This window comes from Macaca thibetana, chromosome 4 (genome assembly GCF_024542745.1).
Source record: "Macaca thibetana thibetana isolate TM-01 chromosome 4, ASM2454274v1, whole genome shotgun sequence".
Classification (NCBI taxonomy): Eukaryota; Metazoa; Chordata; class Mammalia; order Primates; family Cercopithecidae; genus Macaca; species Macaca thibetana.
In genome coordinates this window covers 16,602,486-16,617,776 of record NC_065581.1, presented here as the reverse complement: position 1 = coordinate 16,617,776, position 15,291 = coordinate 16,602,486, and the positions used below count along the sequence as shown (strand labels likewise).

The 15,291-nt window shown below is 40.5% G+C and overlaps 1 protein-coding gene across 8 annotated transcripts in view; it reads left to right on the top strand.

Moving 5' to 3' along the window:
- The window catches only part of ATXN1 (ataxin 1), a 457,657-nt gene that overhangs the window by 170,817 nt on the left and 271,549 nt on the right, over positions 1-15,291 (top strand). For all 8 annotated transcript variants that reach the window (XM_050788034.1, XM_050788028.1, XM_050788029.1 and 5 more), the window contains one exon: positions 3,330-3,457. The gene's annotated coding sequence lies outside the window, so the exon portion shown is untranslated. The remainder of the gene's footprint in view (positions 1-3,329; positions 3,458-15,291) is intronic.

Below are 15,291 nucleotides of genomic sequence, written 5' to 3'. Positions count from 1 at the left end.
GGTGTCAGGGAGTTCTTCACAGAACAGCGGCCCCAGCCCTGAGACTTGAAGACTGAGTGAGTTTGAAAAGATGTGTGGGGGGAACAGAAGAGACAAGGGTGTGGAGATGAGGGAAACAAGTTGGGGTCAGGGAGCTACAGGGAGGGACTTGGAAGTGCTGAGGGTCAAGTGCAGTGAGAGGAGAGACCCGCCTGGCTGGGGCCAGAGCTCAAGGAGCCTTGCATGTTATCCAAAGGAATGTAGATATCATACTCTGTGTGCTGGAAAATGATCTGCAAATGAATCCAATCAACACTAGGTAAATCAGTATGATTAAGGGATGGCCATCCTTTCTTCCCACCTTCCTCCCTCCCTTCCTCCTTCCCTCCTTCTTTGGCTCATTTATTCACTCAGCAGATTTTGTTGAGTGCCCGTAATGTGCAAAGCTCTCCATTGAATCCCGAAGATGAAAGGAGGGGTGAGAGTGGACACAGTTCCCCCTTCCTGGAGTTTATTGATTCGTGGGGGAAAACAAGCATTAATCAATGAGTCAACCAAAAAATGTAAAAATTACAAAATGACTACTATAACCAGGGAAGGTCATTCCATACAAGTGTGTCACAGGAGGTGGTGACCAGGCTGGGGAACTCAGGAAGGCTCCCTTGAGAAGAGGACTGAGCTGAGAGCTGAAGGAGAAAAGAATACAAGGTCGTTTGATAGAAGGGGTGGGTGATTTGAGGAGAAGTCTTAGCAAGGAGGAAGTCATGTGCAAAGGCTTGAAGGCCTGGGAAAGCAAGGTCCTTTTAAGGAATTGAAAGGAAGCCAACCTTTCAACCAACTACAGCTTTCAACCAACAAGCTGTAGTGCAAGTTGGAAGAGAATGCAGGGGCTGGACCACACCAGGTTTTTGGGGCCATGTTTAGAAATGGAAAGCCACTGCAGTGCCTTATGCAGGAGCCAAGGAAGGCAGTGGGGTGGAAGGGTGGACATGGGGAGACATGTTAGGGGGCCAGGGAAAGAGTCCAGATGAGCCAGCGTGGTGCAGAGGAGGAGCGGAGGGAGTTGAGGAGTATGGCTGCATGGTTGAATATAGGGCATAATTTGGGAGAGGAAGACGTCAGAGTGATGTTGGTGCCATCGCTGAGCCAGGGAACATAGGGGAGGGCAGAATCTATTCTGCTTAGATTTCCAGAAAACGTTAGGGGATAGATGGGGATGACATCACAGTAGAATTTAATCTCAAGGTTGGCCTTGAAAAATCAGTAGGAATTTTCTTTTCTTTTCTTTTCTTTTTTTTTTAAGACAGAGTTCCGTTGTTGATACCCAGGCTGTAGTGCAATGGCACAATCTCGGCTCACTGCAACCTCTGCCTCCCGGGTTCAAGCGATTCCCCTGCCTCAGTCTCATGAGTAGCTGGGACTACAGGCACCCACTGCCATGCCTGGCTAGTTTTTGTATTTTTTTTTTTTTTTTTTAAAGTAGAGACAGGATTTCACCATGTTGGCCAGGCTGGTCTTGAACTCCTGACCTCAGGTGATCCTCCCACCTTGGCCTCCCAAAGTGCTGGATTTATGGGTGTGAGACACCGCGTCCAGCTGAAAAATGAGTAGGAATTTTCTAAATGGCAAGGAGGGGCAAGGCCTGTTAATCAAAGGGAGTGTCATATGCAAAGGCAGAGGCATAACCAAGATAGTGCAAAAAAATGCCTACACATATACAAAAGGAGAGTTATTGAGGGACCCATACATAATTTTGTTGATTCTTGATATGCTCATATCCATTTTGTGTTGCAGTGATTCTAAGATCTGTATTACTATGTAGACTTTGTAAACAGGTAAACATGTTTAAGTGTTTTTTTAAGATATGGCTGTATTAGCTATAGAAATTCCTCTCTTCATTTTTGTATCTTTACTTTGGAATTCACACATGCCTTTGGATGTTATCATCTGACTTGTTTCTAATGAAATGTAGCCACTTCGGCAGGACATGGATTTTAGGTTTCTGCTTAGTGTTTTGGCATCTGGATTTGGGATTACTTAGCATTTTTAATTTACGAAAATAACCATCAACTTACACTCAATTGAAATATGAACATGTTGATTTTAGTTGAGCTTGGGAATTAAAATCAAAGTACAGTCAAATCCAAAACAAATAATAGTAATTTTAAGACTTAGGTGACATAACCCTCTGGGGAAAATGAGGTGATATTGATGTGATGCTTTTTTTTTTTTTTTTTTTTTTTTTAAGACAGAGTTTTGTTCTGTCACTGGAGTGACAGTGGTGTGATCTCAGCTCACTGCAAACTCTGCCTCCCGGTTCTAGTGATTCTCCTGCCTCAGCCTCCCCAGTAGCTGGGATTACAGGTGTGCACCTCCATGCCTGGCTAAGTTTTGTATTTTTAGTAGAGATGGGATTTCACCATGTTGGCCAGGATGGTCTCGATCTCCTGACCTCATGATCCACCCACCTCAGTCTCCCAAAGTGCTGGGATTACAGGTGTCAGCCACCACGCCCCACCCCGACATGTTTTAATACTAACTACAGAAGTGTTGATAGCAATATCAGCTTTGAAGCGATGGTATAGTACTAGAATCCTAAGCATGACCTCTGTAAATGGTTGGCTTAAGTGCTGGCTTTAACATCTGTTGGCTGTATTTACTCTCAGTTTTCTTAATAATGCAGAGGTAATCATGATTCCTGGCCACCTCACAGACTGCAATGGAGTGGGGCAATGTGTGTAAAACCCTCAGCCCAGGGCCCAGAACATAGTAAATGTTTAATCAATGTTCGTGATGACCTTGGCCATCGCTGATACCATGTCTTAACTGAGTTATTAACAAAGAGGCATGTGTAGTTTCAAAAGTGAAAGTCAGGCCAGAATGGTAAATACATGCACTGAATTTGCATAATTGTGTGGCTAGAAGGAGTCTTAGAGAAAGAGAGCATCAAATTCAGCATTGTTTCTGACATTTTCTGTGAAGAACTGACTGCTTTTTATTTCTTAGAAATCTTAGAATCATTAAGCAGAGAGGGAGGGGCAGGAACAGGATTATTTTGATAGTGGTGTCCCTAAGGTGAGGAGATGGGGTGGGAAGCAACCCCTGGCCAGAACCCACTCATCTCTGGGGATAGGAACCTGCTGTGTCTCTGCCTGCTGAGTTTTTGACATTGTGATTTAAAAATCTTGTGTGTGTGTGTGTGTGTGTGTGTGTGCACGCTTGTGTGTGTGCATGTGTGTATGAGAGAGATTATGCAATATGATGTTTCCCGTTTCTGTGACATCAGCAAATGTGAATGAAGACCACAGAAGCTGCCTAACTCAGTGGGAATATTGTTTTTATAATTACAGGTCTAGGCATTTTACATTGAGATTCTCCACTGCCACCCTTTCTACTCAAGCAAAATCTTCGTGAAGAGATCCGCCGCAAGGAACTGATAGCTTATGCTTCTCCATTGTGATGAAAGCACATGGTACAGGTAAACGTCTCCAAAATCTTTAAAGGAAAATAATTATCACTGAGTTGTAAAGTCCCCAAGATAGTGGTGGGGGTATATACATATCTGGTTACACAAACATACACACAGAACATAAATATGTATCTATTCACGTAGACTCCATTTCTCCCTACTGTCTCTTTTATAAAAATGAAACCCTTGCTTTTTTGTGGGAAAGGAAGTAACTTCTACTTATTTTGAGGTCACTGATTAGGATAGATGACAAGGCGTTGCTGATAATTCTGAAGGCAGTGTTTATAAATTCACCTGGAGAGACGAACATCAAATGGTAGTAGAGATTGTAGAAGTAGTAGAGATTATTAAGAGTCTTGTTCCTCCTAACAATGTAATTCTGAACATCTTTCATAGCAACAGATATTTTTCTACAGTATAATTATTAATGATTGTATAGTACACCATTGAGTAAATATTCTAAAATTTATTTAATTTATATCCCTTCTAACTGGACAGTTAGTTGTTTCTAATTTTTTGCCTTTTTATTTTCTTGAGATAGGGTCTCACTCTGTCACCCAGGCTGGAGTGCAGTGGCATGATTTTGGCTCTCTGCAACCTCTGCCTCCAGGGCTCAAGTCACCCTCCCACGTCAGCCTCCCAAGTATTAATAGCTGGGATTACAGGTGCATGCCACCACACCTGGCTAACTTTTGTATTTTTTTTTTTATAGTGAAGGGGCTTTGCCATGTTGCCCAGGCTGGTCTCAAATTCGTGACCTCAAGCAGTCCTCCCACTTCAGCCTCCCAAAGTGCTGGGATTACAGGCGTGAGCCACCATGCCCAGCCATTTTATTGCTTTAATGGTGCCAAAAATATTCTTATAGCTCTGTGTTAGTTCCCATTGCCAATTATTTCCTTAGGCTAATTTCTTAGCAGCACACTGGTAAATGTAAGAGTTTTCAAGTTTTATGGCTTTTGGTAACTTGTTCCCAAATTACTTTCCAGTAAAGTCATACCAGTTTGTATTTCCAGAGGCAGTTTATGAGAGTGTCTACTTAATACAATTTTCCAATGCTGGGAATTTGGAAAACAAAAGGAGTTTTTGCTGACTGATTATGCAAAATGGTGTTTCCATGTATTTTGGGTTTTCGGGTGGGGGGGTCATTTGTAAGTAAATTGTACTGTTTTGTAGAACCTTCCTCCATTAGACAGTAGCATCTTTGAAACTTACCAGATTTCGACATTTCAGAAATAATATTAAATCCAGAAGTAGTGGAAGGGTCCTAGGGAATTTTAAGTTCTTCCTTTCTGGCCAAGTATTTTTAGACAACTATGAAATCACTAGATAGCAATCATTTTTCAGTGGAAAGCATAATGTTTCATTTCTTAAAAAGAGTGAAAAGGTATTTAATAAAAAATCTTTATTAGACATGTATCTGAAGTTATACTGCTCATTAGTTTAAAAATATGTATGTGCCTATATATGTATGTGTGTATGTATGTGTGTGTGTGTGTGTATATATATATATGTCCAATATCGGGAGCATGATTAAATATAACTATGTTAGTGCCATATGATAGAAAAGCTGTAGCTCACAGTAGATAAGACTGCAAGCTTCAGGCTGCCTGGGCTCAAATTCCAACTCTGCTGTTTTTTTGAAGTGTGACATTGGGCAAGTCACTTTGCATGTAAAATTCAGATAATAATAGTACCCTTCTCCCTTGGGTGTTGCTGCAAATAATATATATGAAATGTTTAAAATCGTTAAAGCTCCTATTTCAGGAGTATTTAATCATTTGAGAAAATGATCAATATAGAAGTAAACAAATGTAAGGTATTGGCATAAACCACAGTATAATCCTAATCTTGCAAAATTACTTTGCTTCTTTTTCCTCCCTCTTTTCATCCTCCTCTAGTATCTAAAAAAGGGTTTAGCATACTTCTGAATGGCTTTAATTTGTATTAGTGGAGTAATCCCAGTCCTGGAGAGGCTGCCTGATTGAAGTCTTCAAGTCAGAGACTCATTTTTCACAGAGCTTTGAAACCATAGCTGTCTGGATCACCTGGCTGGGGGAACCCTTGGAGCAGCCGTTGGTTAAGAGCAGAGCTTCCTTCCCACCCGGGGCTGCCTAGCTCCTGTGGTACAGCAAGTGCCTTGGGCACAGAGAGAGTCCCTCACCGTCTGGCACCATATGTGAGCTGCCCTAGTTGGCTCATCTCTTTCCGTCATTACTAAATAAGCTTCATTTCACTAAATAAATGAAAGAGAAGGTAGATGAAGAGACCCCCACACCCAGCTCTTAGGAAATGCATGCTTTATGCTACAGATGAACGAAGGGGAGGGCTGTAGGGTTGTGAATCTCTTGACCCTTTGGCTCCATCATAACGCTGCAAAGTGAAAGGAAAAGCAGTCAAAGAATCATTTAGCATGAAGGAGACAAACGCAGAATGACTTGTGTGTCTTCAGCCTCTGCCTTTCACTGGTTACCCTGCAATGAGCTTATGTATGTAGAGGCTGCATTCGTTTTGGCCCTAATTTCTGGTCTAATTTGAACAGCTCTGTATTTCTCAGCAGAAGAGGAATATCTGAATTCCTAATTAAGACATGTTAGCTTAAGAATACCTCCTTAATGTGTCATAAATCATTCCCCTGTAAGTGACTATGAGGATGAATAAGAAAACAAAACTTGGATTTATACACACATGTATATTATTTCAACAAAATTAATAAGTTCATAGAGGGAGAGAGGACAACAAATGTGTTCGCAAATACAGGTCAGGAAAAGAGTTCATAATGTTCTGCCAGATTCTGATGAGGCACCTCGTGAGTGTAGGTAGAGGGCCTCACGTAATGGTAGTGGGAATGGTAATAACACTACCATATGGAACATTTGGTATTTGAATAGCACTTAGCTTCCTCCCAACTACAAAATCAAGAGAGACTCAGAGAGGAAGAAAGGATCCTCTTGCTGTGGATCGCTGACTGGTGTGTAGAAATGCAGACGTGTTGGTTGTCAAGGGCTTACCAGAATAAATTTCTCTAGGGAGGCAGGAGAGTGGGAAATACTTAACCATATTAATTGTGCTGCAACCTCAGATCTGTGGTTAGCAGGTTTTGGTTGTTTCCATATACTACACATGGTTGCCCAAACCATTTGTGCATTCACTTATAAGACCTGTCTGCAAGACCAGGCAGAATCATTGTTGAAATCTCAGTTCGCAAAGTCCCACGGAGATTTTGGGGTGCCTTAGGATTTTGCCAGCACAAAGTTAAAGCACAGCTTTTGAGTTGTGAGAAACTGAGACAAGGTCTTTAATTTTAATCCCATTCAGTCATTCATCACTCATTTATTAATTTAGCAAAGGCCTTTTTAGGGGCCGCTATGTTCCAGTATAGGGCGGTTCACTGAAGATAATGGAGGAAAACAAGGTAGACATGAGACTGGCCCTAATGGAGTTTACAGTTCTCAGGGAGATACAGTCAACACCATCATAACTGGTTTGGGTGAATAGGGGCGATGAACTGGACCATTCTAAAAAGAGGCATGGAGTGCATCTGAAATTGGAAACTGGAGAAACCAGTGGAGAAAGACCTGTTGATCTGGAAGGTATAGAACAGAAAGAACCAGAGAATAGTCGGGGACTGACAATGAGGCTGTGATTGTTGACAGCTGGACCAGGTTGGGAAATTAAGAAGGTAAAGAGAGAAGCATACTGTCAAATGCCCCTCGAATGCACAGTTGCTGGGGTCAGTAAAGATCGTAGGACTACTGATCTCTCAATTTAGGTAATGTAAATGATGCATCTTATTGACAGTCCATATCCTTAAGAAATCGTGAAATGAGTCTTTTACTTTTTATAACTATACAAACATGTTAGAAAGATGGATGTCACCCTGTCTTTATCACAGTATGGTGATTTTTTTAACCACCCAAAGGAAGAATTGAGGTTCATCAGAACACACGTACCTTATTCTCTTACTAACCGTATCCTTTTTCTTACTTTACCCATTATAATTTGTCTCAGAGAGTGAGATTAATTGAATAATTAATCCTACCTTTTGTGCACATGCATAATTAACTTTCTTTAGTTCACTTTAAACAGATTTTAGTTTCCAGATCTAAATAACAGCCCCTCCATTTGTCACATCTTGACCTCTTTACTGTTTGGTACCCTTCCACTCAGCATTGTTTGTGGGATTGTGGTTCTTCTTACCTTCCTCCCTACATTCCTGGGTGCTTTTAGTGGTCTCTTAAATAACAGGATCTGCTCAGAGATTTCTTTTATCTCCTTAGGCCTTGACCTGCGTTTGGTAAAGGCTGCATTTTTAGCTTTGGATTTACTGTCTTTGACGAACATTTTCTCTATCTTTTTTTTTTTTTTTTTTTTTTTGAGACGGAGTCTCGCTCTGTCGCCCAGGCTGGAGTGCAGATCTCAGCTCACTGCAAGCTCCACCTCCCAGGTTCACGCCATTCTCCTGCCTCAGCCTCCCGAGTAGCTGGGACCACAGGCGCTGCCACCTCGCCCGGCTAATTTTTTGTGTTTTTAGTAGAGACGGGGTTTCACCGTGTTAGCCAGGATGGTCTCGATCTCCTGACCTTGTGATCCGCCCGTCTCGGCCTCCCAAAGTGCTGGGATTACAGGCCTTTTTCTCTATCTTATGCCTCCCTGGTCAACTGCTCTCTTCGGGACCTCAACCATCCACCACGTCCTCTATCCAGATGTTTTCTTCTTTCTTTAACATGTCCAGTTTAGTTGCCTGTTTCATCCCCTACTCCCCACCCACTCACATCTATCCAACACACACACACACACACACACACACACACACACACACACACACAGTGCATTCTGGAACCTGGGGTCTCTTCCCCTTCAGGCACCGTATGTAACTCACCCTGCCCCTCAGCTCTTGGGAAATGTTTCCTTTATCCCACAGAAACACAAAAAGAAAAACTGTAGGGATGTGAGTCCCCTCAACCCTTCGACTACATCTATATCATAAGGTTGAAAAGGAAAAGGCAAAATGTTGAAATGTACATCTCTAAGGTTAAGAAACTCCTACTGATATTAAGTATTTAAAATACAGACTTCCCCAAAATTTATCTTTCAGCATAAAAATGCCCTTCCCTTTTCTCCCAGCCTTTCTTCAATCTGTAGATAGCCTCCATAATTCATAGCCAGTTTGGGTAAAGGCATTATTTTGAGACATTTAATGAATTTTTTAGGAAAAATGAAAAATGTAGGGTCAAAGATTCAAGAGTATATTGTGTTTTATGTGTAGGCATAGCTTTTAAACTATTTTGGAGTACTTTAAAGTTTTAAAATAACTTACCAGGCTTCCGTATGAAGCATTTTATTCTTTGAAAGTTTTATAAATAATATGATTTCTGGTGTCAGTATGGAAATAGTCACATAATTGTAATAACTCTCATGAAATAAGGTAGACTATTCCGTAATCTGTGTTTACTCTTAAAACACATTAGAAAATGGTTGATATCAAAGCTTACAATTTTGTCTTTCTTATTGCCACCCTAAAGCAGACTGCTCCTCAGACCTTCCCCTGGTACACTAATGCTGCTTTCAATGTTGGCAAACCATACTACTCAAAATATGGGCAAAACTGGAGGTAGAAATCCAACTTTCATACAGCTTTATCAAAATGACAGTATTCTATGGTACTTTTCAAATTACTGTGTTTTTCTCATAGAGGTTATCAAATGAAATGAAGCATTTAAATATGTTTTCTAAGTTCAGGAATGTGAGGTATGAGAGCTTTTAATGTTATAGTCTTTAGAGGTGGAAGAGAAAATGAACATTCAGTTCCTTTTCTCCCTAACTCAAGACCTGTGCTCCCTGAATATCATTAGTGCTTCTCATTTCTTCAGTGTTCAGTAGTGAATCATTCATTCACTGATTGTTGAAACAACTGTTGTAAGATTTGGAAATAATATACAGAACATCTTGGAAGTACTTTTTTTTTTTTTATTAGCAAGAAACAGCTATATGCCAAGTAGTATTAAGAAGGATCATCTCTTCAGAGTAAGTGAGAAGTATATCACGGGTATTTTTTTAGATTTTTGCTGAATGTTTTAGTAAAATTTGGGAAGGTAGTTTTTTTTTTTTGAGTTGGCAATTATATTCTGTCCCTCTTGTTTTGTCTTCCTAAATAATCATTCTTCTCTTTCTCTCTCTCTCTCTCTCTCTCTCTCTCTCTCTCTCTCTTTTAAAATGGGAGCCACAGAGCACTGTGAGAATTGTATACATATAAACCTGAGAACAATGCCTGGCCTGGCACATAGTCAATGCCCAATAAACATTTGTTGCTGCTGTATCTACTGTGTTCTGTTCCCCTTCTATTCAACACCCTGTTTTTTTCCTGGTGGTTTTCCTGAGTACCTAAACAAATAAACATAGCCAAACAAAACAAGAAATTCAGTGCTGATGCCGTGTGCTTTAGAAGCTGGGTCTGTGCTTGACTTGACTGACAGAGATGTGATACTCTGAGTGTGTCTGCAGATAAAGCCAAATTCAAAATTCAAGCGAAACGCCCTTGGACTTGGGAATGAATCAGGGGGACTTTGAACAAGATACTCAGTGACCCTGTACTTCCAAGTTCCCCATCTGTAACATGAGTGGTTTGTTCTCAGAGGTTTCTTCCACCTCTAAAAATTACCATTATTTTGCAACCTTGATGCTTTAAGACTTTGAAGTCCCTGTGGAAAAGAACCTATGAAAAGCGGTCACTGTTTATGTTTCCCCCGTGCATTTTAGTAGCTGCGTAGAGTGTTTTTTGGTGTGTGTCTTCCATCACGCTCAGGTGGAGCTAATGACCTCCTTCTCCAGGGTAGACAATAAAACAAACCAAAACAAAAGCACTCCGTTCATGCACAAAGGCAACCCTCTGCCAGATGCTTAACCCCTTAAATGAGTATTTCGATGACACAGAGGGATCATCACTTCACTTGCCACTGAAATACAGCCATCTCTGGAGTGAAATTTGGCAGCTGTGAAGTAGTCGAGCTGCAGTACTTATATGACAGTTTTGGGAAAAGGAGTGAGACAGAAATAGCAGATTCCAAAATAATCCCATTAAAACGGCAGGGAAAGTGGAATTGGGCAATAAGACAGGAGGATGGTTTGCCCCAAAGTCTGACTCTCCTGTTTAGACAATGTGGACTTCAGCCCCAGAAGCTCTAACTTGTGTCACTGCTGGAATATAGTGACCATAGTCAAGAATCCCCTACACATACCCCAAAAAGGGGGGCTTGTCTGATGTCCCATTGAGCTATCATCTTGTGATTTTTTTTTCCTCTTTTTCCTACTAGTCTATAGTTATCAGGCTGTGTTGGCACATAAATGGATCTTTTTAAAGCTACCTCTTCCTTTTGCCCCCTGCATAAGATAGTATTATAGGTAAGCATTTTATGATATCAGAAAGTACTCAGCTGAAAAGGAGTGATGTTAAAGCACCCGTTGGGCTGGCTCTGGAAGAATGAACTGACTGACCGGAAAGGAGAACTCTTCTGTTTAATTCCAGGATCTTGGTAATAACAGTGACAGAGAAGGAAGATTCAAGAAGTAAATGTAGTTGAATACAAATGTAGAACTCTTCAGATTTTCTGGAATGGAGTAGCCATTGTGATAAATATTAGGATACGAGCGTGGAAGTCATGGTGGATAAAATTGAAAGCTACTGAACAATATGCGCAGCAACAGTTTTTAAAAAGCAAAAGGAAGATTTGTCAGCATAGTTAGAAATCATCAGATCCTCAGATAATGGAACATCAGATCTCTCAAATGGAAGATTCCAGGGAATGAAGAAAGCAGATGATAAAGGAACCTGGGCATTTTAGTTTAACCAGAAAAGAGAATGTTACCAAAAACATTTAGGGATTAAAGAGTTAGTTTCATTTAGAAGCACATAAAATATTTATGTAATGAGCAGAATTTATAGTCTACTATTACAAAATAGAACCAAAAATGAATTCAAGAAAAATTTAATAAAATTAATGTAGTGGGAGAAAATGAGATACAATATCAGAAATTCTAGTTTTGAATCTCAGTTCTGCAACTTATCAGCTTTGTGACCTTAGGGAAATCACTCAAAATCTGAGGGTTTCCCCCCATCTTTATAAAATAGAGATAATTATAATATCTGTCTCAGGGGTATTGTGGTGATCAAATGAGATAATGCATTGAAAATGTTTTGTAAATTGTAGAGCCCTCTACATGTGCTATTTCTGTAACTCTGCAGTTTCTTGTGGCATGGAGTGAACTCTTAGAGACAGTAATCATGTGGAAATAGCTTAGAGAACCAATCATATCAGAGGCAAAATCTATTGTATAAAAATTTAAAAATTCAATATGAATTATTTTTTCTGCTCCTCATTTTTCTGGCCCAGAAATTCTTCTATGTTTACAGAATTTTTCCAAAAATATTCTGATGAGCCCTGTAACAGAATTGTCCACTCTCTGTTAAGCTGTAAACCACATGTTTTTTTTTCCTTTTTTTTTCTTTTTTGAAACAGAGTCTTGCTCTGTTGCCCAAGCTGGAGTGCAATGGCATGATCTCGGCTCACTGCAACCTCCGCCTCCTGGGTTCAAGCAATCCTTTCGCCTCAGCCTCCCAAGTAGCTGGGAATACAGGTGTGCACCACCGCACCTGGTTAATTTTTGTATTTTTAGTAGAGATGAGGTTTCACTATATTGGCCAGGCTGGTCTCGAACTCCTGACCTCAGGTGATCCACCCCCTTCAGCCTCCCAAAGTGCTGGGGTTGCAGACATGAGCCACCGTGCTTGGCCAAACCACATGATTTTATAGTAAATATTGCCTGTGAGTAAACCTTGAATAACAGCATTAAAGCAGAAGACTGCTATCTTGTGTCATTTAATAATCCTAATTTAGGGAGGTCTGGGCAGAGAAAAGTGAGGAGTGTCTGTGGTCTGGAGACAAGAGTAACGTAAGTAGCATTTGTGATGAAGACTTGAAATGGAGACGGTGGAGCGCGGTAAATCTTTACCGAGTGTGGGCTGGTGTGCTGAAGTTCCCTTTATGCATCAGCCCATCTGTCTCATTAGCTTCTCTCTTAATCACAGGCTCCATGAAGTGTCTACTTGTCTTTTTTTAGCTTTTTATCTTAATCTCCTATAAAAGTTAACGAAAGGAAGTCAACTGGCCTGTTTGCTGTTTGTGTATACTCCATGCATGCTCAGGGGCGGGGCCAGCTGTGTTTATAAATGCATGCGAACGTGGGGGTGAATCTGTGTGCATAAGAGCTTATTTGTATGTGCATTCATGAATATGTGTGCGTTTGGGCAGACATGCAAAGACAACACATATGTGCCTCTGCTCTATGCTCTCTTACATGGAAAAGACACATTGACATTAATTAGAAAGGGTGATATGAAACAGTGAAAGCAAAATTCCTTCGGCAGTATTTACTATTATAATTAAAGTACATGATGTAACATTGTGTGTGCAGGAGAGTTTGCTTATTCATCCTTTAGAACAATAGTAGGAGTTACATATTAACAGGTTTCAGTGTCAGTAAGTGTCTGAATACAGATTCTCTATTGTATGCAGTTCTTGTAATAAGGCAATGTATTTTCCTTGTGTCTTTGCTTGCTTGGAATTGAAAATGCTTTGGATGAAGAATGTTGCAGAGGGTAATTTGTGGCAGAAGATGTGCCCCCACTGTTTGTTTATTATTCCTGAGGACATTAGCAGGGCTGAACTATGGTATGTAGAAAAGAACAGCTTTGTTTGGAAAATACTGTAAGAGCAGTACAAGAAAATTGAATTAAGTAAAGAGACTTGGGGAGTCCATCTTTGACTGATGATATTCCTTATTTGCTCTTCATTATTCCCTGTGAAGGAATAAAAACAATGAAATTGGATTTGAAGACTGGATTAAGACAAATGGCTTTTCAGATTTTTTTTTTTTTTCTTTTACCGTAGCTGTTGCCAATTTTCCTAGAAAAGCACATAGTCACTATATAAAGAGTCTGAGTTTATTACTTTAAATCTTCCTAAATAGTGTGCCCTTGAGGTTTGATTTGGGGAATTTGTTTAGAAGATTCAGGGGCTTGGAGTACCTGCTAACTGTGTGATGGCGTGCGTCTCTAGATATTTTATGTGCCCATTGATTTTTATAGAGCAAGCAGAAGAGAAGGGAAGCGGGATGCTGCTTGGTCTTAAGGAGGTCTTTCCTGCCTACAATTGCCACACCCCTTTTTCTCCAGGTAGAGTTGACTATATTTTCTTCTGGGCCATTGCTGTACTTGCCTAATATTTTTAACAAGGACTTGCAGTTGTGCCTGCAGGTCTCTGCTAACTCAGCTGTAAACCACTCAAAAAGAGGGATTGTTTTATTTATTGTAACTCTAACACCTAACACAAGGCCATCAACATAATTTGTCAAATGAATGAACAAATGAGCCGAATACCCACTGTGTGCCTGTCCTTGTCTTAGACATGAGGGGCAACCTGTAACACAGGACACAACGTGGCCGTGTCTGCTCTGAAGTGGTGGAATATCTAGCTACAGCTTAGAATAACTGAATAAGGAAATAAATGCTGGATTATAACCCAAAGAATAAAATATCCATTGAGTCCAATGAATAAATAAATAAGGGAAAAGGGATGACTCTTCCCTACAGCAGAATTTCAGTTAATAAACAAACGAGGAAGGAAGGAGTATGAAAACATCATTAGAACTCATAGTAAGAATTGCCATGAGAAAGTTCCACTGATGGATGCATTAGATGGGCAGATGTGGATTAGATGGATTAGAATGAGAGGGCAAAAGTATATGCAGAAACAGGAAATTTATAGAATTTCAAAATATCCCTCCCCCAAACATTTAGTAATTACAAAGAGAAAAATAAAAGTTTACAGTGAAGAATCCTGGCAGACATCACCTTAACTGAGTGATCAAGGTTAATGTCACCAGTGATACATATTGACGTCGTGTGTCCCACTGAGAAGGGCATGTCATCTCTGATATCCTCCCTGAACAGGCATAATCTCACTCTAATCAAGAGAAAATAGCAGACAAACCCAAATGGAAGGACATTCTAGAAACCAACTGACCCCTCCCCTTAAAATTGTCAAGGTCTTTGAGGAAGGATTCAGGAACTGTCACAGATTAGATGAAACTAAAGAAATATGACCACATAAAATTCTAAATAGGATCCTGAAACAGGAAAAAAAAAAAAAAAAAAAGCCTGTTTGGTGCAAAAACTGGTAAAATCCTAATATATCCTATGGTTTGTTGAGTAGTCGTGACCCAGGTTAACTTTCTAGTTTTGATCATGGTTCTATGGTTTTGTAAGCTGTTAACATAGGGGGAAACGGGGTGGAAGGTACAAGGGAGCTCTGTACTATTTTTGCCACTTTCTGTAAATCTAAAATTATCTTCAAAAAAATCTAGTTGACACTTTGGTTGGCTGAAGAGGGCAGATCACTTGAGGTCAGGAGATCGAAACCAGACTGGCCAGCATGGTGAAACCCCATCTCTACTAAAATTACAAAAATTAGGCCGGGCACGGTGGCTCTTGCCTGTAATCCCAACACTTTGGGAGGCCGAGGCGGGCAGATCACCTGAGGTCGGGAGTTTGAGACCAGCCTGACCAACATGAAGAAACCCCGTCTCTACTAAAAATACAAATAAAATTAGCTGCGTATTGTGGCGCATGCCTATAATCCCAGCTACTCAGGAGACTGAGGCAAGAGAAGCACTTGAACCCAGGAGACAGAGGTTGCAGTGAGCTGAGATCATGCCACTGCATGCCAACCTGGGCAGAGCGAGACTCCGTCTCAAAAAAAAAAAAATTAGCCGGGCATGGTGGTGTGTAC